Genomic DNA, 25,937 nt, shown 5'->3' with positions numbered 1-25,937 from the left:
ATTAAGGTGAGGAACTAATAAAGTAAGGAACTAATAGAGTAAGAGAAGTAGTGGATTCGATTAGAGTCAGGTGTAAAACATGGGAACACAATTGTCTAAGAGAGAGATATGTATGTCCAAATGTTGTTTTATATGTTAAAAGCTAGGGGAGGCAAAGTTAGTATTGAACAGCTACATCATTTCCTGGATTTTGTGCAGGAAACATGCTCCTGGTTCCTGGAGCAGGGAACAGTTAATAAAGAGACCTGGGAAAAGGTTGGAGAACAAATCAGGAAACAATATATAACAGAGGGTCCTAATTTTTTCCTTCTCCCTGTGGAATCTAATTAAGGAGTGCTTGGGACAAAACCCTCTGGAAGAACCTGGAGCTGGCTTGCTAACTTGACTTAAAAATACCCTGGAGGGGTATACCTACCTCCTACCTAAGAAGTCAGTGTCTGTAACTAAAGATAAGGATAGAGAGGTGGGACCTAATAATGAAAAGGACACCCTATAGAACCACATTCTGCATGTGCTAAAGGTCACCATTGTGTTTGCTCAGATTCGCTGCTCCCTAGAGGCTAATTTTGAGACCATTTCCCTTTCCTTAATATTCTTTTGGCTCATCTAACAGATTGACTACCATTTTTTAATGGCTTACCTTCCCCCCTTACTTTGGTTGTCTGAGACATTTAAATAACTTAAATCATAGTAAACATACTTTGAAGAACATTTTTATTTAATTGCAATGATATTAAAATATTTAAGATATTACATTGCATGAGGAGATGGGCCAGTGAGGATGTTTTTCCATTACTGGAAATCTAATACATTGTAACACAAAATACTTTTGATGGTCTCAAGCACTAAATTACTAAGTGGGTGTATTATAGTAAGGATATATGTAACAAGAGCATTCTATATGCAGTTCAGCTCACTCAGCACAATTGCTCCAAGAAGCTGCAATATTTTTCTCTTATTAACAGACTGACCTCATATTTTTATGGGAAAATTGATAAACATTCCTTCGTGGTGTCCTCTTAAGATGCATATGAATTGTATTTTAAAGTGAGTAGCCAGTAACCTCATTTCATTTCTCTCGGTGTGTCTCTGACCCAGCTCTTTAAAGAAATGCAACATCAGCATCTCTCTCATCTTTTCTTCAGTTCGCCTGAGATCTAAGCAAAAGTCCCCCAAAATCCATTGGCAAAGTAGGGAGTGGCAAGACCCTAGTTATCTTTATTTGTCTTTAATATAGGCCTGGATTGACATGCTTTGTCTGCCCTTGGAACACAGCCGTCAGAGAGCATGCAAAAGCAGATGCGAGGATGCCCAGGGATTAGAAGCATCGTGGACAATATGAGGGACCCAGGTCCTAGTTTTGGTTCTATTTGTTGTATGACCTGGGTTAAGTCCCTTGTCCTTTCTAGGGCTCCTTTTTCTCTTCTATAAAATGAGAGGCTTTTACTAGATGATATCTGAGATTTGTAACACAGGTTTAACTTATGGCCTAAAGGTGACTTTAGTATTTTAAGGTCATTATGTGACTGAATTGCTCACAATTTTCTCTGTTTGAACTTTTTAAAGATAGTGGATGCTGTTTCACTAAGGATCTTGCTAATTGCAAGGGACAGAAATCCATGAGAGTAGCTCATAAAAAGGGAGGCAATTTAAGGACTACCATGGACTATCCTGAAGGAATCCTGGAATAGGAAATGAAGTTCTCCTAGGTCTTGGGGAAGCTAGGGTAAGTTGGAGATGGAGCTGACACATTTTGGGCTCAAGGGACCTGAAGGATTCTTGCTTTATTTGAACATTTGCTCTATCCCCCTATTTCTTTCTTCAGACTGGTTTCTTCTACGTGATTTTGCGTATTCTGCTCCCTTATAATTCTGAGTTGCCTTGTCTTGGCACAGTGTCAGTTTGACCAAACCCTAGGCTCCTCCCCACCTCCTGTTGTCGGTCCTCCTCAGATTCACAGACACTTCTTTATTTCAGAGCCTTAAGAAGAGCGGGCCCCAGTTTGGGGCAGGCAATTGGTCAAATCATTTGTGGCCAGAAGTTGTGTGGTACTGAGAGCCACTCCTATGAGGGGCTTTGGGTAGAGTATTTTCTCTAAGAAGAGAATAAGGCAGTGCAACTGGATGGGCAGGTCTACTAGAGATCAAAGGAAAATCCAGTCTAGAGGCTATGAGGATGGAGCTGGACTTTTGTGTTATTTATCAAAATCCATTGGCTGAGTTGAGTTGGGAAGATACTAAAGAGCCTCTAATGCACTTAGAAATACTTTCTGAACTTTCTCACAGAGAGATGACATCCATGTATTTGGTAATACTTGTAGAGTGTCTCACAAGAGTTCTACTAAAGTGTGTACTACACAACTGATGGCTCCTTCCTTTCAAGTAGTTTGAATCATTTTGTAGAGACAAAAATAGTGATTTATCCAGTGAAATACAGGGACTATCAGATAGGTCATTGGATTTGCTTTAATTGTTAGAAGAACCATGCTCTAGCCAGAGAAAGATGCAAGAGGGAGAAAGAATCCCCCAATGGGACATGATCATATTGCACTCCCTTGTCCTCCATTTTTCCATTTTGTTGGAATTTTGAGCATGCATGCATACATGTCTGGTGTGTTTTTCAAACCACCAGGGCTGGGATTTGAACCATAGTCAGCCATAAAAATTTAATTCCTAGGATCAGCAGGTGGCATGGTAGTTGGGACATTGGACTCCCACGTGACTGACCATGGTTTGAATCCCGGACCAGGCAGCTTGGTTTCTCTCTTTCCTTTCTCTATTTTTCTGATCAAATTAAAAAATAATAATAACAAATGGAATTACATAAATAAATAATTTTTAAAAATCTGGGGCCAGCCCAAGAGTCACTGAATTTCAGAGAAAACTGGAATACGAAATGAAGTTCTCCTAGGTCATAGGGAAACTAGGGTAAGTTGGAGATGGAGCTGACACATCTTGGACTCAAGGTTCTTTGAAACTGGCATACAGTAGCCAGAAAAATTTCAAGTTTCTGATGATCTTTGAGTAGAGGATTACCTTTTGACATACAAAAGAATACAAAGGATAAAAGAGGGAAGAGTAAATAATACATTCTGATTTCAGGATTATAAAAAGGCACAAAGGCCAGATGTTTAGATTGGTAGAGCAGTGAGTTGATAAATTTGGTCAGAGTAGGAAGTTTGCCAAGTTAGTAGTAAAATCTCTAACCAAACATGTAGCAGTTTCTTACTTATTTGTTTGTTGCTCATGCCTTGGTTTAGAAATAATGTCAAGGGGACCAGCAGTTAGCGTAATGGCTATGTCTCTGGACTCCCATGTAGACGACTGTGGTTCGAGTCTCAGACCTGGTAGCTTAAAACTCACACCGGGCGCGTGTGCGTGTGTGCCCAAGATCCCGAGAGGAGAATGGAGGAGAAGGGATTGCGGCATGGCCATCCTCTCTGGGAGGTGACTTCTCACTTTCTGTCTGTCTGGTGAGCACACATGCCCTATGGCAAAAACCTCTCCCCGCCCCCCCCAAAAAAAGAAATAATGTCAATAGCACAGTTGGCCATGAAATCCAGCAGATAAGGCTCTCCATGAACTGGTCCTTAGATGATTTAAAGCTCTTATGGAAGCACTAAAAAGGTATCTGTAATCCTACTTTTTAGCAAGGAAGCCTTGAAGTCCAGTGGAAGCCCTAGTACCAGTAAGGGCTAGCTAGTGGGTGTTTTAATGATGTTTAAGGAAATTTTGGAAACCAAGTTTGGTTTCAGCTTGAGACGTTGTGTTGATAACAAATACAAAATATTTCTAAAAAGCTCTTGAGAACAAAAAAGTGCATTATAAAGGCAATCATGTGTTCTGAATTGCCAGATGTAAAACTCCTCCTCTAAGTTCCCCCACTATCTAAAACTTTAGTGTGCCTGAGCTTTAAAAACTGATTATGTTTCTTAGTGAGTATATGTTTCTACCCTAGGGTGACAGAGACCTACAAAGATAGGGTAAGAGTTGAGTGATGCCATTGTATAGCATGTACAGTCCTATGTATAGTTACCCATTATTTTGTAAACAAAAACAAACAAAACAAAACAAAAAACCCTGAAAACTAGCAGTTTGAAACAACAATTTCTTGTCTCAGTTACTGAGAGTAAGGAATCAAAGAATGGCTTAGCTAAGTAGTTTGGGCTCAGGTTGTCTAATGAAGTTGCAGTTAAACTGTCGGCCAGGACTTACTGTCACTGGAAGGCTTGACCAGGGCTGAAGGATCCACTCCCAAGACCACTCATCTGGCTTTTGGTAGGTCTCAGTTCCTTGCTGGCTGTTGGTTGGAGGTTTTAGTTCCTCACCACAAGGGACTCTTACGGATTGCTCAAGTGCCCTCATGTTGTGACAATTAGCTTCCTACAAGTTTGAATGGAGAGAGTGAGTGAGAGAGAGAGCTAGCCAGGGTTCTCAGGACAGAAGACTCAATATTTTTATAATCTAGTGACATATCATTTATTTTGCCAGTTCTATTGGCCATGCAGTCCAACTGTAGTACAATGTGGGAGGCAGATATCATTAGGGGCCGTCTTAGAGGCTGGCTATCACACCATGAACCTTTGGAGAAGATAAGTAACTGTTCTAAACTTCATCTTTCCCTCTATTGAATGAGAATAAAATGTTGCCAAAGATGTTAACTACCAAGATCTAGTGAGGTGGTAGATGGGAATGTTGTTTGTAAATTATAAAATATACTAGATGAAAAATTTTATGTCATAGGTCTGGAGGTGACATCTAAAAGTCACAGGCAGCAGAGAATTCCAGTTTTATGAAGGGAGAAGCATGGGTTATCTTAGGCCACAGTCCCTTCCCCCAATCACACACATATCCTAAGCTCCCCTACAGCTTGGCAGATTGAGACCATGTGCAGCCTGGGGTTAGTATGCTTATTTTATTTCTTTTTTTCATAATAAGTTTTCTGTTTCTAAAGAAAAGAAATGAGCTTCAGTACACAGTTTGAAAAGTTTTAATTGTTCTCATCATACAATTTGTTCATATTTAATCAATTGTCCATAAATTAAGACCACATTGATTTAATTTTACTGAAATGATGCCTAGCTTAGAAAAAGTGAATTTTAGGTTGTACTGAATGTAAGGACATTGAGCAGTGTGATCTAATAAAAATCACCCTGTGTCCTGAGCTCACATGCCCTTATTCAGGTCCATTCCACAGGCAAAATGTTCTTGTCTGTAGATTGGCTATCATTTCTCATATGCACGTGTGGGGTCCACCTCTTGACTGCTGAGGCTGCACAGTTAGAATTTAATAATAAAGATGAGAACCTGATGCTGAGAATGTAGTATTTCAGATCACTCATTAAGCCAGGTGAAGCCTTTGGTTGCCTAGACAACCACCTTATAATCATGCCATGTTTTCCAGTGCTCACACTTCGGTTTCCTTGGTTTCTATATTCTTTATCTGTCCATAATCACAGTTTTCAGTCAAGTCCTCTATTTCTGGAATCACCATGATTCTTAGAGCATTGAAAGAATCAGACAGAACTTAGTGCAGGGATGTACTTTTTACATGAGGGTAGCAAGAGTGGTATTCATGTGGGACTCAAAGAACGTATAAGCCTCTCGAGGTTAGGTTTTCTGTTTTTTGGGTGGGCCCATTAATTTCACCAGTTTTTCATTTACAGATGAGAAGTTTTAGGGCTAAATTGTGCCCCTATTCCTAATTTATATGTTGAAACCTAAACTCCCAGAACATCAGAATGTGACTATATTTGAACATAAAGCCTTTAGGGATTAAGTTAAAAGCCTTTGTAGTTTAAGTTAGAATGAAGCCAACCTCAACAGTGTCCTTATAAGAAGAAAAAATTGGACATGGAAAGAGCTATGAGGGATTCATGTGCACAGAGGTACAGCCATGTGAAGAGGCAGCAAGAAGGTGGCGGTTAAAAACCAAGGACAGAAGCCTCAGAAGAAGCCACGCCTGCTGACACCATGGTTGTGGACTTCAAGCTTTCAGAAGTGTGAGACACTTCATGTCTGTTGTTTAAGCCCCCTCATCTTTACTATTTTATTATGGTAGCCCCAGCAAATAAATACAAGGAGAATGAGGCCAGGAAGGAAAGTGACCTGCCTGAAGGCACACTATAAGCGATGATGATATTGAGATAAGAGCCAGTCATCAGAACTGTATTGCAAAAAATGTGTTACTCTGTCTTTACAGTTATTTTATATGGGCGCCCATTTCTTTTCTTTTTTTAAATAGTTTTTATTTTTTTAATTTCATTTATATATTTTTTATTATTCATAGATTAAATCGCTATACATCATTTAGATTGTGAAGAGACTTTACCCAGTATGATATACTCCTCAGTCCAGTCCAGTTGAGACCACCATACACATCCTTGGCAACAGATAAAAACCTTATCTGTGTCCCACGAGTGTCTTACCTCTCCATTTCCCCCCCAAATTTCCTACGCTCTCCCCCTCTCACACTCTCTTTCCACTTTGTCTCTAGTGTCCATTACAATTTTTAATACTTTTATGTTCTTCAGTCTTTCAGTCTCTACTATAGAGTGCAGATAGTCGATATATGTTAAGTGGAGACATGCAATGTCTCTCTTTCATAACCTGACTTGCTTCACTCAGCAACAAATCTTCCATATTTGTCCACTTCCTATCAAATTCCAGGGCCTTGTTGTTTTTTTTTTATGGCTGAATAGTATTCCATGGAGTACATGGTACCCATTTCTTAACCACTGTTCCTTGAATTTATTTGTGACTTTATCAGCTTTTATTTTTCCCCATCTTAATGCAGCTATTTGCTGGTGGGTGGTTCTGTTTCTATAGACTTCAGACACTTTACCTGTCCTTGATCTTTAGAAGCTGATTCTAATGCAAAAATATATATATATGCAACTCACATCCTATGATAATTGACATCAGTACCGCATGAATGAAGAACTCACAAGTCTGAAAACCTTTGTTTCTGTTAAAAAATAGTCATTCGTGGATTGGTAGGTGGGGAAGGGACTTGGAAGATAACATCATGTTACCTTGTTTGCTCATCTCCCACATAAAAGGCTTCTGCTTTAAAATTCTGGGTGTCAAAAGTACTTATTAAAAATAAACTTTATGTTTGTGAGTGAGACTTATGCACATGTGCTGAGCTCTGCAAGCACCCAGCTGGAGTCTGTTGTAATACCATCTGGGTCAGCCAGAGCTCCTGCAACTCAGAGTCTGAAAATAAGCCAGAGGCACAGGGAGGACTCTCGATAGTGAATTTGCATTATTTGTTTCTGCTCAGACTAGGAAGAAGGGGACTGTTAAAGCCTCCTCTCCCAATTCCTTTCAGTTCTTGTGGGCAGATAGTGTACTTCACCCCCTAAGTCTCAGAGGGGAAACATAGCATAGGCTGGGCTGGTCATACCCAACCCCAACCCCGTAGTCTTGGAGCAGGGTATATAGTATCAGCTAGGCCAATCAGTGGATCCCTACCTACAGACATGAAGGATGAACATGTATAGCAAGTAAGATCAATCATGGTTTTCAAATGAGCTTGGGACAGAGCTTTCTTGCTATAAAGATCTAAGCCCAGGGTTGTTTATGCCTATGTGCCTTGCTTTTAGGAAGCTACTCTGAGGGAACTAAGGTGCTGGAAAAAGTAGTGTTATGTACACAGTTTTTTGACTCCCTCTGGACCACATAAATACAGGTTCTAGGCCTGAAACAGTTCCTTATAAAGAAACAATGGACTTATCGCCTTGCGTGAGAATATGTGTCCCCGTTATAGACTCAGTGAGACTCCTTTGTTTTGCTTAATCATGTGCATTATATGGTACTTGACCAACCCCATTGCTCTCTGTCCCCTGCGGGGAGGGGATGGAGTCCTTCCATGTAGCACAGAGGGTGTGTGTAGGCCAGTAGCCCTGAATAGTCTACTGGGAGTGAACAGCTGGCCATGCGGGACTAACACTCACTACTGAACAGGATCTTGATTTGTCTATTTTCTATGTGATCAAAGTGTTGTTCCATGCGGTGTTATCCTTTGTGTATTTTCCTTGGCAACTCCATCACCAAGATGCAGTGGACTCGAACTCTGATACTGAAAGCTTCGGCTTTTACCCTTGATAAGAAGCAATAGATAATATTTTCCCCCTGGACCTAATCTTCCTTTAGGCTGGTTCTGTTCATATGTTTTCTATGATTTTGTTAAGTTAGTCATTTCTTAAACTATTTCATGTTGAGTTTTTATCACCTATAACAGAAAATAGTGTTTGAAATAATACATTCGGTCTCCTGAGATATCAGTATATGTGTAAAAGACTTGGTACTTTATGACGATTTTAGTAAATACATGGAGTCTTCTTGAGTTAGTGGTTTGACCTTAGCGTCTTGTGTTGTGGTTTGACCACAGTTCCTTGTAGAAGTGGCTTATCCTATTCCTATTAGGAAGTAGAGCAGGATAAGAAGCAGGAATTATATTTAAAGTGGATTTATATTTGATTATAATTTTTTGAGTTTTTTTGCTATAGGATGTGTGTTCTCACTGGAGAGACAGTGACAGAAAGACAGAAAGCAAGAAATCACTCCCCAGGGGGATGGCCACACTACAATCCCTTAGCCTCTGTTTTTCTCTCAGATTTGGGGCATGCATGGACCCATGCCTGGTGTGAGTTTTCAGCTGCCAGGTCTGGGACTCAAACTGCAGTCAATTATGTGATAATCCAACAATGTAAACATTAGGCCATCTGCTGGTCCCTGATTAAAAGTTTTAACTGGTGTAGAATAGTTGTACATCGGTATGTGGTACAGTGTGATAGCTCTATACATGTTTATAGCATGTAAGGATCAAAGCAGGGGCCCTGAAATCATTCACCATCTCAAGCACTTGTCATTGTGTTGTGAACATTTGAAGTCTTTTCTTTTCTTTTGGAGAGGTTTTTGTTATAGGACGCGTGCGCTCGCCGGACAGACAGAGACAGAGAGACAGAAAGTAAGAAATCACCCCTCAGGAAGGATGGCCACACCGCAATCCCTTCTCCTCCATTCTCCTCTTGGGATCTTGGGCATGCACGCAGACTCCAACCGCGGACTCGAACCGCGGTTGACTATGTGGGAGTCCAGTGGCATAGCCATTACGTTAACTGCTGGTCCCTGAAGTCCTTTCTTTTTAAAGCTACTTTAGAGTATATGGTGAATTGTTACCACTATAGTTACTCTGTTGTGCTACAGTACTCGAGTATTCATTTCATTTATCTACATGCACTCTTATATCCGTTAACTAAGTTCACTCCGTCCCCGTACCCGCATCTCCCTTTCCCAGTATCCACAACTCCACTCTCCACTTCTATGCAATCAAATCTTTTAGCCTCCACTAATGGTCAGTTAAAAAGAAAAAAGTAAAAAAAGTGAATTGTAGAAGTCCTTGAGTACCAAATAAAGAAGTTGGACTTTTCAGGAGACAGAGAATCATTTGAGATATTTGACCAGCAAGTGACATGATCAGAGACAAATTAAAGAGGATTCGTTTGATAGAAATTAATTGGAAAATAGAGGGAATGAGTAATAAATTAGGTAATTTCACTGAAATAACCATTCTGCTCAAATAACTAAGTTGGAAAATGTAAAAATTATTTCCTCTGAAGTCCCCAAAAATAAAAAGGCAGTTAGGAATTATCAGCTGAGATCTTCCTAGAGATGAGAAACTTTCTAGAGAGAGGAGATCCTCATCCAAGACCACTTTGTTCTTGAGGCATTTGCTGAACATGAAGAGAGATATCCAGTAGGTTGCTTCCCTTTTAGTGCTGAGCTCCATCTACATCTTTGTATCTCAAAGGCACAAAGCCTGAAAACAACTTTTCCCAGATGGTGCCAGCTGAATTCTTATTAGGGTTTTGTAATGGGAAGCACTAGTAGAAGACTAAAAGTAGAAGAAAAGGATGAAAATACAAAAATGAACCCAGATGGAGAAAGTAAGAATCTGTCTTGACATTCATCAGGTGGGGATAACAGCCGCCAATAAAGCCATCGACAACGGTAATGGGAAGTAACATTTTTGTAAGGCATGCTGCAGTTACAAAACATCGTAATGCCTTCTTAAAATGATTACGACTCTCCATGAAAAACATTTTTCATTAAAATCACTTGTGCTTTGTAATTGCGTCAGTAAGAATGAAACATTTCACTTTTGTCCCAAGGATCTTAGCCACTTTGATACAGAAGAACGAGCTTGATATCTAATCCACATACAGTTTCAGATAAGGGGTTTTCTAGACACAACATTCAACCTCTATCTCAAGTTTTTAGATTCTGATGAAACAGGCCCCTGGATCCACTTTGCTGTCCAGATATCATGTTGACCTCTTTACCTATAGCCTTGCTTTACCTCGAGCCTGCTGAAACACTGCTTTACTTTTTTTTTTGGAGAGGTTTTCGCTATAGGGTGCATGCGCTCTCTAGAAAGAGCGAGACAGAGAGATAGAAAGCGAGAAATCCCCCCCCAAGCGGGATGGCCACGTCACAATCCCTTCTCTTCCATTCTTCTCTCGGGATCTTGGGCATGCACACACACGTGCCTGGTGTGAGTTTAAGCCGCTGGGTCTGGGACTTGAACCGCAGTTGACTACATGAGAGTCCAGCGACATAGCCATTACGCTAACTGCTGGTCCCAACACTACTTTACTTCAATTTCATCTGTACGTCCCCAAAATCTTTAATGATAATACTCTTTCCTGCTCTCTGGGGAGACACAGTATGGTTCACCTGTTTTCTTCTTTGTTGTAACAGGCCAATAAATAGGACTTAATAGAACTTTAGGTTTGCCCTTGGTGGTCTCAGGAAGGCTGGATAAGGAGAGGAAAAACCATTTTTCTACATCAGACAATGACTGGTGCAGGCTCCAGCACCGTTTGTGTGGGTTTCTGTAGCATCAGTGGCATCAGCTCCTGGTCTTGTTTCCATAGCAGTGGCATGAGTGATGGCTTCTGTGGTTGGTGGAATTCAGGGGATGTAGCAGCTTCGGATGTGACTGAGAGGCATTTCGTTTTGTTTCTATAGTTCATCCAGCTTTTTTTTTTTTTTTTTGGAAGGGGTGGTTTATTTCTGTGAGACAGAGAGACAGAGACAGAGAGACAGAGCAATCATGCTGTGATTTCCTAGCCATCCAGGATCAAGGCCATGTGTGTGCCTGGTATGTACAGGTTAATCCATGAATGGAACCCAGTCTTCCATCTGGCTTTCAGCTTTGTAGGGAGTCGCACTACTGCAGTACCACCACAGCCCTTCCAGCATTCGTGCAACCCTATCTCTGATTATAAACAGCTAAGTCTCCTTGCTCTAAATATATGGGGTGCTTTCCTTCTCCCATTGGTCACTAGCTCATATATAATAATATCCAAACTTCTGAGCCATATTTTGGCAGCTTTCTGAGTCTGGAGAGAAAACCAGTAATAATTCAGGATCCATCAAGGATTGCACTCTGAGAAGTAGGAGTTAACCAGAAGCAAAGCAGCTCTCTCAAGCCCCATAGCTTGGATTCCAGTTCTCTGAGTAGACCACAAAGCCTCAAGCCTTGAGATTGGATTAAGATGGTCCTGAATGACTTAAACCCCCAGTGCTTCTTAAATTAATCAGTTTTGGGTCACTCTTTTCTTTTTTTTTTTTTTTTTGGAGAGATTTTTCACTATAGGGCGCGTGTGCTCGCCAGACAGAGAGAGACATAGAGACAGAAAGCGAGAAATCACCCCCCAGGGGAGATGGTCACCCCGCAATCCCTTCTCCTCCATTCTCCTCTCTGGATCTTGGGCACGCACGCACATGCGCCCGGTGTGAGTTTTAAGCCACTGGGTCTGGGACGCAAACCACGGTCGACTATGTGGGAGTCCAGCTACATAGCCATTACGCCAACTGCTGGTTCCCAGTTTTGGATCACTCTTGATCTTATATTTTCAAATACTGCTATTGTTTATCTTTTGGGAATAGCAATTAATTACATGTTACGTATTTTCAATGCATATTCTGTGTCTTTTACCTTTTCTGTATTTCCCAATCTTTTGTCTGACCATACTTAATCTTGACAGGTATTTTTAACCTAATTTTCAGTTCAATAATTCTTCAGCTGTGTCTAATTTGGGATTAAAGCTATTCATTAAATTCTTAGCCTTTGTTTTTGATTTCCCCCCAATTTTAGAATGTCTAAGTGTTCTTTCTTTAATATATTGTCACTTTCTATAGTCTCTAGTTCTTTGCCAAATTTAAAAAATATCGACTTTACCTAGATTTTTAGTTTGTATGTTCTTAGTAACATATTCAAATATATAATGAATAAAAAATTAATACACTTACAAAGGAATAGAATTAAATCCATGCATAGTCATATATATTATCGATTGATTGATTTTAGGTTCTTTTTTTTTTTTTGGAGAGATTTTCACTGCAGGGCGCGTGCGCTCGCCAGACAGACAGAAAAAGACATAGAGACAGAAAGCGAGAAATCACCCCCCAGGGGGGATGGTCACGCCGCACTCCCTTCTCCTCCATTCTCCTCTCGGGATCTTGGGCACGCACGCACACTCGCCCGGTGTGAGTTTTAAGCCTCCGGGTCCGGGACACGAACTGCGGTCGACTACGTGGGAGTCCAGCGACATAGCCATTACACTAACTGCTGGTTCCCTGATTTTAGGTTCTTGTCATAGAAGGAGTGTGTTTGCCAGAAAGAGAGAGGTAGACAAAGAGAGAGGGAAAGTAAGAAATCACCCTCCTGGGATGTTGGCCATACCACAATTCCTTCTTCTCCATTATCCTTTTAGGATTTTTGGTTCCATGCACATGTGCCCAACCTAATTTTCAAGCTGTCAGGTCTGGGACTCCGACTGTGGTTGTCCATCTGGGAATCCAGCTCCTTAAGCACTATGCTACCTGCTGGCCCCATCTATAGATGATTTTTTAAAAAGGTACTGTTAAATAAAAAAAGCCAAACACAAGAATCGACTTAGGAATTCTTCCATATAAAGTTCTAAAATAAGAGAAAATTGCTGCATTGTTTGTGGATACACTGAAGTGGCAGTGTCTAGATCAAAATAAGGAAGTGATTTTCTCAAACGTTAACAGTAACCTCTAAGGCAGAGGGAGTATTGTGACCAGGAAGGAGCTGGTCTTATCCTAGTTCTTCACTTGAGATTTATTTGGGTGCTCCCCTAGCTGCACGTTTGCATTGTATTTATTTGTTTGTGTGTCATAGCTCATAAGATTTGTAACCATTGATCGGGTAAGTTGAGACTACAGATAGGAAAGCCAAGTGGTACACCATTGCCACAGAGTAGGCAGGAATGAAACAGGGTGGGGATGGGAGAACAGGATTCTGAACATTATTATTTTACCTCTGATTCTATTTCTGCCCACCGTTGAAGGGATCTTGAGTTTTAAAAATATTTCATTAAAAGTCAGTTTCCCCATGTGCGTCAAAGGATATTCTATTTATAAATTGAGCTCATTTATTTAGACTTCCGTTGCTCACGTCAGCTGAGACAGGTATTGGCCTTTCCCTCAAAAGGTAAGTTCAAAGGAGACAATTTGAAGCTTGTCATGAAGGATATTTCTCAGGCGTTAAAAAACTGGAAAATGATAAACAGGAAGGGGTGGTTTGTGGCTAGTATCCAAAGCCAGTCACAAAAATGCAAGCAAGGGGAACCAGCAGTTAGCATAATGGCTATGTCGCTGGACTCCCACGTAGTAGACCACGGTTCACGTCCTGGATCCGGTGGCTTAAAAACTCACTCTGGGTGCGTGTGTGCGCGTGCCCAAGATCCTGAGAGGAGAATGGAGGAGAAGGGATTGCGGCATGACCATCCCCTCTGGGGGGTGATTTCTCACTTTCTGTCTCTATGTCTCTCTCTGTCTGTCTGGCGAGCACACGCGCCCTATAGTGAAAAACCTCTCCAAAAAAAAAAAAAAAATGCAAGCAAGTAAAGCCCTTGCTTCCCTCATCGCCCTACAGTCATCCAAGAATGTTATTTCTGCCATCAGCATCTCAAGTCACAGGTGTGCCTGTGTTGCTAGGTGTTCAGGGTTTGAGGGAGATCAAGAGATAAAAGCCTCCTGACTTGCTCTGTTCTGTATGTAGTCTGGGGGTCTTTAGATGCTACATTGCATGTGATTGGTTAGCATTCAACTTTTTCATGTTTTCTTATTAATTTTAGCCTCTGGGAAACTCAAAACTAAATTTGTAGCTGACATATAGAGTACTTTGGAATATGCCTTTTATATATTAAATTTATCTGCAACTTTTTCTTATTTTTCCTGTTCAGGTTTTCCTATGCTTTTATTAATAGACTTTATTTTTTAGAACATTCATAGGTTCTCAGAAAAAAATGAGCAAAAGTACAGATAGTTTTCATTTACTTCACTCTTACCCTCACAAGTTTCCCCTATTATTAACATCTTGCATTAGTGAAATACATTTGTTTCAGTTGGTAAGCCAATACTGACATGTGAGTATTAGCCAAAGTCCATAGTTCCCACCAGAGTTCACTCTTTGGGTTTTGACATGTAACCGCCGTTACATCTAATACAAAACGTTGCACTTTCTGAAAGTCTTCTGTGTGCGCCTATTCTCCCAACCCTCATTCTTCAGTACTCATGATCATGATAACTGTTGATCCTTTCATGGTTTTCATAGTTTAATCCTTTTCAGAATGCCACACACTTGGAACCAGACAATCTGCAGCCTTTTCAAATCGGCTCCTTTCACTTAGTAATACTTGTTTAAGTTTCCTCCATATCTTTTCATAGTTTGATAATTCCTTTATTTCTGTTACTGAATAATAATATTCTATTAGGTGGATGTATCACAGTTTATTCATTTACCTATTGAAGGCCATCTTGGTTGCTTCCAATTTTTGACATTTATGAATGAAGCGCCTATAGATGTTAATGCGTGTGATTCATGTGGGTGCAAACTTTCAGCTTACGTGGTCAAATACCAAGGAGTGTAAGTGCTGGTTATATGCTAAGAATATGTTTAGTTTGGAAAGAAACTGTGTTTTCCAATACCGATGCACCATTTTGCATTCCCATGAGCAATAAGCGAGAGTACCTATTTTTCCATATCCTCATTCACTATTAAGTTTGAATTTTAGCCATTATGAGGGATGCATAATGATATCTCATTGTTTTTTTAATTTGCAACTTCCTTGTGCCATATGATATTTAACATCTTTTTATATATATATCTGTATACCTTCTTTGCTGAAGTGACTGTTACATCTTTGGTTTGTCTTTATAATGGGTTGTTTGTTTTTTGTTATTATTGAGTCTTAAAAATTCTTTGTATATTTTCAATAACAGCTCTTTTATATATGTGCTATATGTGTTATGTAAATATTTTCTACTAATCTGTGGTTTATCTTTTCATCTTTTAAGTGTTTTGCAGAGAAACTTTAAATTTTAATTAAGTTCAATTTACCAATTTTTTTTTTGAGATTTTTGCCTTAGGGTGTGTGTGTGCTCACCAGAGACACAGAGAGACAGAGAGATAGAAAGTAAGAAATTATTCCCCGGAGGATGGCCACACCACAATGCCTTCTCCGTTCTCTTGGGATTTAGAGTGCGTGCATACACACACACACACACACACACACACACACACACGTGCCTGGAATGAATTTGAAGCCACGGGTCCAGGGCTCAAACTGCAGTTGACTAAGTGGGAGTCTGGCAATGTAGCCATCACGCCTTCTGCTGGTACCAAATTACCCATTTGTTTTTAAAAGAGATCATGTTGTTGGTATTTTATTTTAAAAGGCATTGCCAAATCAAAGTCATCTAGAGATTTTCCTGTTATCTCCTAGGAGTTATGTAATTTTTAATTCTACATTTAGGTCTATGATCCAGAAAGGAGTAAGATCTGTGTCTGAATCCCTTTCTTAACTTTTTATTTTTCATTTAAATGTACAGTGTTCTATCACCATTTGTTGAAAAGACTCTCTTTCTCCATTAAATTGCTTTTGATACTTTGGGGAAGATTTGACTTTTTGGGGGTCAATTTCTGAGCTCTCTATTCTGTTCCATTAATTTGTTTGTCTGTTTTTTTTTTTTTTTTCACCAATATAACACCATCTTAATTACTGGTGTTTCACTATAACTCTTGAATTTAGGCCAGTAGGTCTTTGCCATTCTCCTCTCAGGATCTTGGGCACGCACGTACACACGCCCGGTGTGAGTTTTAAGCCACCGGGTCCAGGATGCAAACCACGGTCGTCAACATGGGAGTCCAGTGACATAGCCATTACACTAACTGCTGGTCCCATTTGGACTTTATTCTTTTCTTTCAATATTGTGTGGCTCTTCATAACTTTTGTCTTTCCATATAATTCTTTCACACACATTTGTGTGTGTGTGTGTGTGTGTATATATACATACATACATACATATGTATTATATATATATATATCTGATTTCTTTCGTCAGAGTTTTGTAGTTTTCCTCATATAACTCTTTCAAATGTTTTGTTAGATTTATACCTAAGTATTTAATTTTTTTGGTGCTAAAAATGGTACTATGCTTTTAGCTTGACATTCCAATCATTCAATGTTAGCTCTTGTGTATTTTGAAAATCTATTATCTATATATCAGTATGACTATCTAATTGGCTGGGGTTTGGTAAAGAATTTTGTTGACGTATAATTTTTATTATACAATAAAATTTAATGATTTAAAATTTGATGAACTTTTGTAATGGTATGCAAATTTTAAAACTACCACCCAAAGCAAGATATAGAGCCCTTCTGTCCTTCTAAAAAGGTGTGCTTGCACATCGATGTTTATTGTGGCACTATTCACAATTGCTAAGTTATAGAACCAACCCAAATGCCCACAAACAGATGAATGGATAGAAAAACTGTGGCACATATACCCTATGGAATACTATTTAGCCATTAAAAGCAACAAAACCCTGGCTTTTGACAGAAAGTGGAAAAATATGGAAGATTTACTGCTGAGTGAAGCAAGCCAGGCTATGAAGGAGAGACACTGTCTGTCCCCACTTAATATATACTGAGTGTCCACACTCTATGACTGAAACTGATTGACTAAAGGATAGAAAAACAGTATATGGTCGTAAATACCAGATATAGCGTGTGTGAAAGAGGAGGGTCTGAGGAAGGATATTTAGAAGAAAAATATGGAGGTAAAGCATTAATGGGACAAAAAATGTGGTATTATCTGTTGAAGATATTTTATAGTTTTATCAACTGGACTAGGGAGAAGTGTTCACCTGTTAAAATATTCACTTTGTAAGCTAAACAATGTGATGGAATTTATATAAGAAAATGAAATAAAAAAATTTTAAAAATTAAAAAAATAAAAAGGTTCCTCATGTCCCTTTGCAATCAATCCCATCCTTACCCACTTTCAGCTCCAGACACACTAATTTTTCTATGAAGACAGTTTATCCTTTTATAGAACTTTATATACATAGAATCATACAGAATGATATAAAGTCTTTGTGTCTGACTTCTTTCACATGTCATAATGTTTTCGAGTTTCATACATTTTTTTGCACATGCTAGTAGTTTGTTTCTACAGCTGAGTGGTATTCTACAGTATACTTAAGTCACAGTTGTTTATTTGTCCACCAGTTGTGTGTTTGTGTGTGTGTGTGTATGTTTTTAATTTTTTTGTCATACGATACATGCACTCGCCACAGAGAGACAAAGAGAAAGTGAGAAATCATTCTCACAGAGAGACAAAAAGAAAGTGAGAAATCATTCCCTGGAGGTAGTGGCCACACTGCAGTCCCTTCTCCTGTATTCTCCTCATGGGACTTTAAGTGTACACACATACATGCCCAGCATGATATGCAGGCTGCTGGGTACGGGACTCAAACTGCAGTTGGCCATTTGGGAGTCCAGTGCCTTAACCACCATGCCACCTACTTGCCTCTGTAAACTATATTTTGATTTCTCCTAGGAAACATCTAGCAAGGGGATTGCTGGGTCATGTAATGAGCATACGGATGACTAATATATGTTTAACTTCATGACATATTGCTATGCTGATTTCCAAAGTGACTGAACAGTTTTGCATTCTTACCAATATTGTGTGAGAATTCCAGTTGCTCCATAACCTCATTAACACTTGGTTTGTCAGTCTCTTTAACTTTATAAATGTTGGTGGGTGTACAAAAGTATTTCACTGTAATCATAGTTTGCACTTCTTTGATGTGTGGTGATGTTGAGCATCTTTTCATATGCTGGTTGGCCATTTGTATATATTCTCTAGTGAAATGTCTTTTGCCCATGTTTTTATTGGTTTGTTCATCTTTCTCATGGTAATTTTCTTAACCTAGGCAGATCTTGTAATAATACCATTCTGAGGACTAAACAACATAACACAATTCTTTTTTTTTTTGGAGGGATTTTTGCCTTATAGCGTGTGTACTTGCTGGAGGGAGGGAGAGACAGAGACTAGACAGTGAGAAGGAAAGTAAGAAATCACACCTCTGGTGGGGGGAGATGGCCACACCACAGTCCCTTCTTCAGTATCCTCCTTGGATCTGGGTCATGTAATGAGCATATGGATGACTAGTATATGTTTAACTTTATGACATATTGCCCAAGGCATGCACGTACCCACTGGCGTGAGTTTGAAGCCACCAGGTCCAAGACTAGAATCATTGTGGGCCATGTGACAGTCCAGTGACATAATCACTATGCCATCTGCTGGCCCCAATGCAATTTGTCTTAAACCACATATATTTAAATTATTTGCAGGATACAAATTCCATAGTTTTGTGCTTTTTAATAACATGTGTTTTGATGTCTTAGGATACATGACTTACACTTTTTATTTCTTATAGCCAACAAACTTTTAATACATTATCACACCTGGATAACTTTGGTTTCTAAATCCATTTGTATTTCTCATTTTTCATTAATTGCTTCTTTTATCCACTTCATCTATTTGATGGTATATTTTGATATAGTTAACTTTCATTTATGGTATGAGATAAGTATCAAGGTTTTGGTTTTTATATACAGAAATAAAGATTTTCCAGAACTATTTGTTGAAAAGATCACTTCCTCACTGAATAACTTTGGAATTTGCTATGGTCTGAGTGTGTCCTCCAAAAATGATGTATTGGAAATTGGGTCCTGGTCTGGAGGTATTGGGAGATGGGACCTTTAAAAGATGATTAAGTTTTTATGAGGGATTAATGCCCTGCTCATGAGAAAAAGTTACGTTTTGAGGGAGTGAGCTCTTGCTTTCTTGGGACTGAATTACTGTAGTTACTTTAAGAGTGGGTTGTTTTAAGGCAAACCTGGCACTTTCCTTCTCTCTCTTACACCTGTATTTCTCTTTTGTGTCTGTCTACTTGCCACTCTTTCACTTGCTCCTCCTATGTGATGCTATCTACCAGGTTATGATGTAATATGAGAGCTACATCTAATGAGGTTGCCCCATCTTGGACTTGCCAGTCTCCAGAACTGTAAGCTACGTATACCTCTTTTCTTTACAAGTTACATAGAACTGATATTCTGTTATATACCACAATATAGAAAATAGATAAGGACAGCATCTTTGTTAAAAATCAATTGGCTATACAGGTATATATCTATTTCTAGAATCTCTATAATCCATTAATTATATGTCTATACTTATGCCAGTATCACACTTTGATTACAGTAGCTTTATCATAAATAATGACAGTAAGTCCTCTGATTTTGTTCATCTCTTTCAAGATTTTTTTCGCCTATTCTAAGTTTTTTTGCCCTCTCATATGCATTTGAAAATCAGCTTGTCAGTTTATTTAAGTATCTGCTAGGATTTTGATTGATTTGCATTGACTCTATTGATCAACTTTGGGGAAAATTGTCATCTTAACATTATTGAATTTTCCATTCTATAAGCATGGTGTGTTTTTCTTTAGTATTATATTGTTGTTATTACTGTGTTATACTTTCCAGTGTAGAGGGCTTCTACATCTCTTGTTACATTTATTCCTACATATATTATTTTAAAATTTTTATTTTCTATATTTTACTGCTTATGAATAGAAATTAATACATTTTTTATACATTGACTTTGTGTCTATGATTTTTATAATTCAGGTTTTTTGGTACATGCTTCAGATTTTTCTATATCTATGATTATGTTGTCTGCCAGTGAAGAAAGCTTTTATTGTTATTTTTCAATAATTATTGTTTCATTTATTCCTTTGTGCTCCTTGCCTAGATATCCCAGTATAATGTTGAAGAAAATTGAGAGTGGACAACATTCCCTTATTACTGATCTTGAGTTATGCTATGGTTTGAATGTCCCCCCCAAAATTCCTGTATTGAAATTTGGTTATGATAGGATTAAGAAAATAAAAACTTAATCCTACTACAGTTTTGAAAAGTAGGGCCTTTGGGAGGAAGTCAAGGAGGGTCATTAGAATGGGGCTCCCATGTGTCTATAAATATATTTAAGTCAATATGTTTGATAGTGTTCATGCATTCTGTGTCTTTGCTGACCTTCTGCATGGTTATTTTAGCAATTTTGGTATTTGTTGAACTTGTCTCTTCTGTTTTCCCCCTCTAATCTTCAAGTCTAGCCTTTTTCATATTTAGAATATATTTTATAATTGTATTTTAATTTTCCCATTCTTTTTTAGATTTTCTTTTGTAGTTTTGAAAACTGTTACTCTAGGATTATAATGTATTCATTTATCTTTTATAGTCCCTTTTAAGGTAAAATTATAACACTCCTCATATATGTAAAAACCTTGCCACACCATACTGCTTCATTTCTAGAATTCAGTACTATATATTTTTTGTAGCATTTCTATTTTTTTCTGATATTTCCTATCTTTGCCAACATTGCAAACACATTTTATTATTTATTTTTAGGTTTTTGCCATAATGCCTGTACACTCGTTAGTAGGAGACAGAGAGATAGAGAAAAGGAAAGTCACCTGATGGGTGACAGGGGGAGTGGGGGGATGGTCACACTGTAGTCCCTTCTCCTCCATGCTCCTCTCAGGATTTTGGGTGCGTACACACTCAACACTCACATCTGGCTTGATTTTAAAGCTGCCAGTTCTGGGACTTGAACTGCAGTTGGTCATGTGGGAGTTCAGCACTTTAACCCCTACATCACCTGCTAGCCTTGCAAGCATATTTTAATTTATATCATGGAGGATAGTTACAATAGTTGCTTTAAAATCCTTGTCTAGTTCTAATATTTCGGCATCAAAATCAGTCTCATTTGACTTTCTTTTCTTTTGTGAATGTGTTCCATTATTGTTTTTTGACTTTACATGTTGGTAAATTTTAGATTATATGCTTAGAATTATGAATATAATTGTTTAGATTCTGGATCCTATCTCCTTTCTTGAAAAAGTGTTGTTTTTTTTTTCTATTTTAGTAAGTAACTATCTTGGCTGCTCTTCTCTCGAAAACTGTTTCTCATGTAGTACCTCTGGATTCAGTTTAGATTTTTTTTTTTGGAGAGGTTTTCGCTATAGGGCGCGTGCGCTCGCCAGACAGACAGAGAAAGACATAGAGACAGAAAGCGAGAAATCAACCCCCGGGGGGATGGTCACACCGCAATCCCTTCTCCTCCATTCTCCTCTCGGGATCTTGGGCACGCACGCACACGCACCCGGTGTGAGATTTAAGCCACCAGGTCGAGACGTGAACCTCGGTCAACTACGTGGGAGTCCAGCGACATAGCTATTACGCTAACTGCTGGTTCCCAAGTTTAGATTTCTTTTGGCTTTAAATTAATTGCTTCTATTCTTTTTTTGTTTTCTTTCTTTTTGCAAATGTGTGACTCATGGGTCAGTCAGTAATGCAAATGGACAGAACTTGGAGACCCCACTTCTGGATCTTTCTTTTCTGGGATTCCCCCACTCCCTTTGATAGTCCTAATTCTCCGGAATCAATGTTTAGATTCTGAACAGAAAGACTGAATTTTCTCTGATATCTTTACCACCACCTTGTACATAATGAAGGTTAGAGGCCATGAAAACAGAAACTTATTTCAGACAGCTCTTCTCTTCCTCTTCTCTGGAAGTTGACTTCATGTCTATTTCCCCGCTCCTTCCTGACCTACTGTGCTTGTACCACTAAGACACCTACATGTGACGTTAAGGCCTTCATTAATGTTTTTTGATGACTCAGCAGTTGTGAAGAACTTTTGTCAGAGGATAAACACATTAGTTTGGGCTTGATTAAAAAAATTAAAAGTAGGTGGAGAGATATTCAGAATAGGAGTTCAGAGTCACTTTTGTGGTAGTTCCAGAGTTCTTGGAGAACAACATGAAGTTACTCTTTATTTTCATGATTTTTCTTGTGTCTTTAATTACTTTTTTAATTGTAGTCTATAAATACGCTCACATCTTTCTGATTCAGAAAACTTCTCTCTTCTTGGTATCCTGCTTGGTAACATACTTGCTTCTCTCTTCACAGTCAAATTCTTGAAAACACTGTTTCTTTTATAGCCTCCAAGTTGTAATCTGAGTTTTCCAACTACTGAAATCAAGCTTTCACTATTACCACTCCAAGCTCTTTTGCTCATGACAACCAGAGATTACTGAACTGCCAAATCCAATAGACACTATTCTTTTCTCTGCAGTTTCCCAGATACGTTTTCCATGATGATTCCTTCTCTTGAAATGTCATTTCCAAACTCTCTTGACAGTACATCCTTTTTAAAATTCTTTTTTCTTTGTGCTAAAGGGCACATGCACTTGCCAGAGAAGGACAGAGAGTGAAAGGAGAAAATACTAGGTCCCATGGGGTATAGTCACAACACAATCTCTCCTCCATCCCCCCCTCCTTTTGAAATTTTGGGCATGTATGCGTATGTGGCCTGTGTATTTCTTAAGCCACTGGGTCAAGACTCAAGCTGCATAGTCAGCCAGGTCTGATCTGGCTGCCTTAACCACCAAACCATGGAGATACCCAAACATAAATTCTTTTTTTGTTGTTGTTGTTTTAAGAGAGACTTTTGCTATAGGGAGCCTGCACTCACCAGAGAGAGAGAGAGAGAGAGAGACAGAGAGAGACAGAGAGAGACAGAGAGACAGAGAAGCAGAAAGTGAAAAATCACCCCATACAGGGGATGGCCACACTATAATCCCTTCTCCATTCTCCTCTCAGGATTTTGAGCATGCACACACATGCGCCCAGTGTGACGGTTAAGCAGCCAGGTCAGCAACATAACCATTAGACTGTCTGCTGGTCCCCAGACATAAATTCTTAATTCACGACAGGCACGTGTGCGTGCATGCCCAAGATCCCGAGAGGAGAATGGAGGAGAAGGGATTGCGGTGTGACCATCCCCCCTGGGGGATGATTTCTTGTTTTCTGTCTCTATGTCCCTCTCTGTCTGTCTGGCGAGCGCACGCACCCTATAGCGAAAACCTCTCCAAAAAAAAAAAAAAAGTGGATATGAACTTCACTAGAAGCTTGTGAGTTCACTAGCCAGCAGGTAATAAAGCTGAGACTAATCCATGCCTTCAGGTGTCAAAGTCCACTTTATTCCCACTGCATTGCTTGCTCCACTTGACAGTGCTGCTAATGGCCAGTTCTGAGGAGCCAGGTAGAAGTATTTCAAAGGGAAATAATGCAGGCACCAGGCAACATACTTTTATAGGGAGGAGAGGTCACTGAACCAATGAAAACAGCTCAGAAGCCTGTGGATGGTCATGATCTTCATGGAAATTGTTAAGTTCTTTTTAATCTAGTTCAACAGATTCCAGACAAGATGGTTTCCTCAGGGGCAGGGCTGAGTAGTTGCCTTTCCACAGAGTGAGGGAAGGAGCTTTCTTCTTTGGGTTGGCCACTTTACTCCATCCTAATGAGACAAACAAAATGAAAACCACTGCTTTCTTCAACTGTCAACATTCAGAAGCTCGATTTAGAGCTGTCTCCCCTCTCATTACTCAGCACAGTCAATATGCATGATCAGAAGCTTTTGGCTGAATGTATAATAAATGCAAAGTGGGTTATTGGGATTATAAGACATTAAATTAATTTATTAATTCTTAGACTTAAACAATGTGATAAAGAAGAAACGCTCATGAAAATGCCAGTGATTTGCCTTGAGCTCCAGCTACACCAGTCTGTACTTTACAAGTCAGATACAACAGCAAAATGCAGCAGACTCCGAAGGTGGACATGCTCCAGAGCTCCTGAATAGAAGATGGAGAAAGACTCCCGTGAACAGCTAATTCAATAAAATGATCTTTGAAAGAAGCCTGCAGCACTTTTTATTTTTGCAGGGACATTTTCTCAGTGTTTGAGAGAAATTAGTCCCAGAAATTTTGAGTCATGCAAAAAAGATGCTCTCTTTGCTGTCACAGAAATACAAAGAGGATGTTACTGCTGTCTGAGCATCAAATCAGACATGTTGCATGATTAAAGAATAGAGCTACCTTGGGTCTTTGTTCACTCTTTCTCTTGCTTTCAAAATACTTGCCATTCTGCAGGGCCTGTCTTTCTTGCTCCATGCTGCCTTGAATTAGCTGACTGGGAGAATAAAAAATTTTAGACACGTCTTACTGGAACAGAGGCACTGAACTGTCTAGTAGTTTAACCTTCAAACAATGTGACCAACAGTCCAAAATATGGTGGACGAAGCCAATCTCCCTGGTGTTATTATCCACAAGTGCCTGTCTGCTTGCTAGAGTCAGACCCAATAGCCTTTGAACTGTGGTGACCCACCTGGTGAGTTGACTGCCAGTGTCTTGGGTTTGAAGATCTATACAACTGGAATATATAGGACAAGCTCTGGAAGGGATCTGTTAAGAACTGGTAAGTTTTTAGGTTGCCATGTGTAGTGGATTGAGTGGTGGTTCAAAAAGATACGTCCATGTTTAATCTACAGATCATATGAAAGTGACATTAGTTTGAAAATATTTCTTGGTAGGTGTAATTAGGTTAAGGATTTTAAGATGAGGTCATTCTAAATTATTATTGGCCCTAAATCCAATGACAAGCATTCTTATGAAACACACAGAGAAAAAGGCAAAAGGAGGCCACTTGAAGATGGAGGAATATATTGGAGGATGTAAACCACAAGCCCAGGGACACCTACAGCCATCAAAACCTGGTGAGACAAGGAACATAATCTCTCTCAGAGCCTCTGTGGGGAGTGGGGCCTTGACAATACCTTGGTTTCAGATTTCTGGTCCCCAAAACTGTGAGTGGATAAATTTATGTTGGCTTAAGCCAATCAGACTGTGGTAATTTGAAATAGCAGCCTGGAAAACTAATACAGGTTCAGACTCAGACCAGATTACTCACTAGACACTAGGTAAAACCAGAAACCAGAGCTGAGAGGAGACTAGTTAAAGGAATAAGACTTTCAAAAATGGACTGTTGTGGGACCAGCAGATGGTGTAATGGTTACATTGCTGGACTCCCATATAGTTGACTGTGGTTCAAGTCCCAGACCTGGCGGCTTAAAACTTACACTAGGCGTGTGTGTGTGAATGTGCCCAAAATCTTGAGAGGAGAGTGGAAGAGAAGGGATGGAAGCATGGCCATCCCCCTTGGGAGGTGATTTCTCACTTTCTGTCTCTCCCTCTCTCTTTCACCTGTAATAATAGTGACTTAGGGAGGCTGGAACAGGAAAATCATGAGCTCAAGGCTGGCAGTGGGAACATAGACCCTGTTTTAAAAAGGGCCAGGAATAGTAGCACACACCTGTATTACCTGTATTGCCAGCTTGGGAGGAAAGTGACACAGTGAGACCGTGTCTTAAAAAAGGAAGAAAGAAAAAAATTGAAAAGAATAAGCTCAGTTATTGTTGATGAAAGTAAGTGAGTAGGTAGTGTTTACCAAACTATGGGTTACTGTTGTTGAGAAATAAATGATGTAGCAATGCTTTCTAAAATTTTATTTATTTATTCTATGAGTATGAGAATCAGAGATATAGCATCCTGCCGGGGTCCTAATGCTGCCGTCCACT

This window comes from Tupaia chinensis, unplaced genomic scaffold, assembly GCF_000334495.1.
Source record: "Tupaia chinensis unplaced genomic scaffold, TupChi_1.0 Scaffold000594_1, whole genome shotgun sequence".
Classification (NCBI taxonomy): domain Eukaryota; kingdom Metazoa; phylum Chordata; class Mammalia; order Scandentia; family Tupaiidae; genus Tupaia; species Tupaia belangeri.
The sequence above is the reverse complement of the archived record's forward strand: the minus strand, read 5'-3'. Positions refer to the sequence as shown.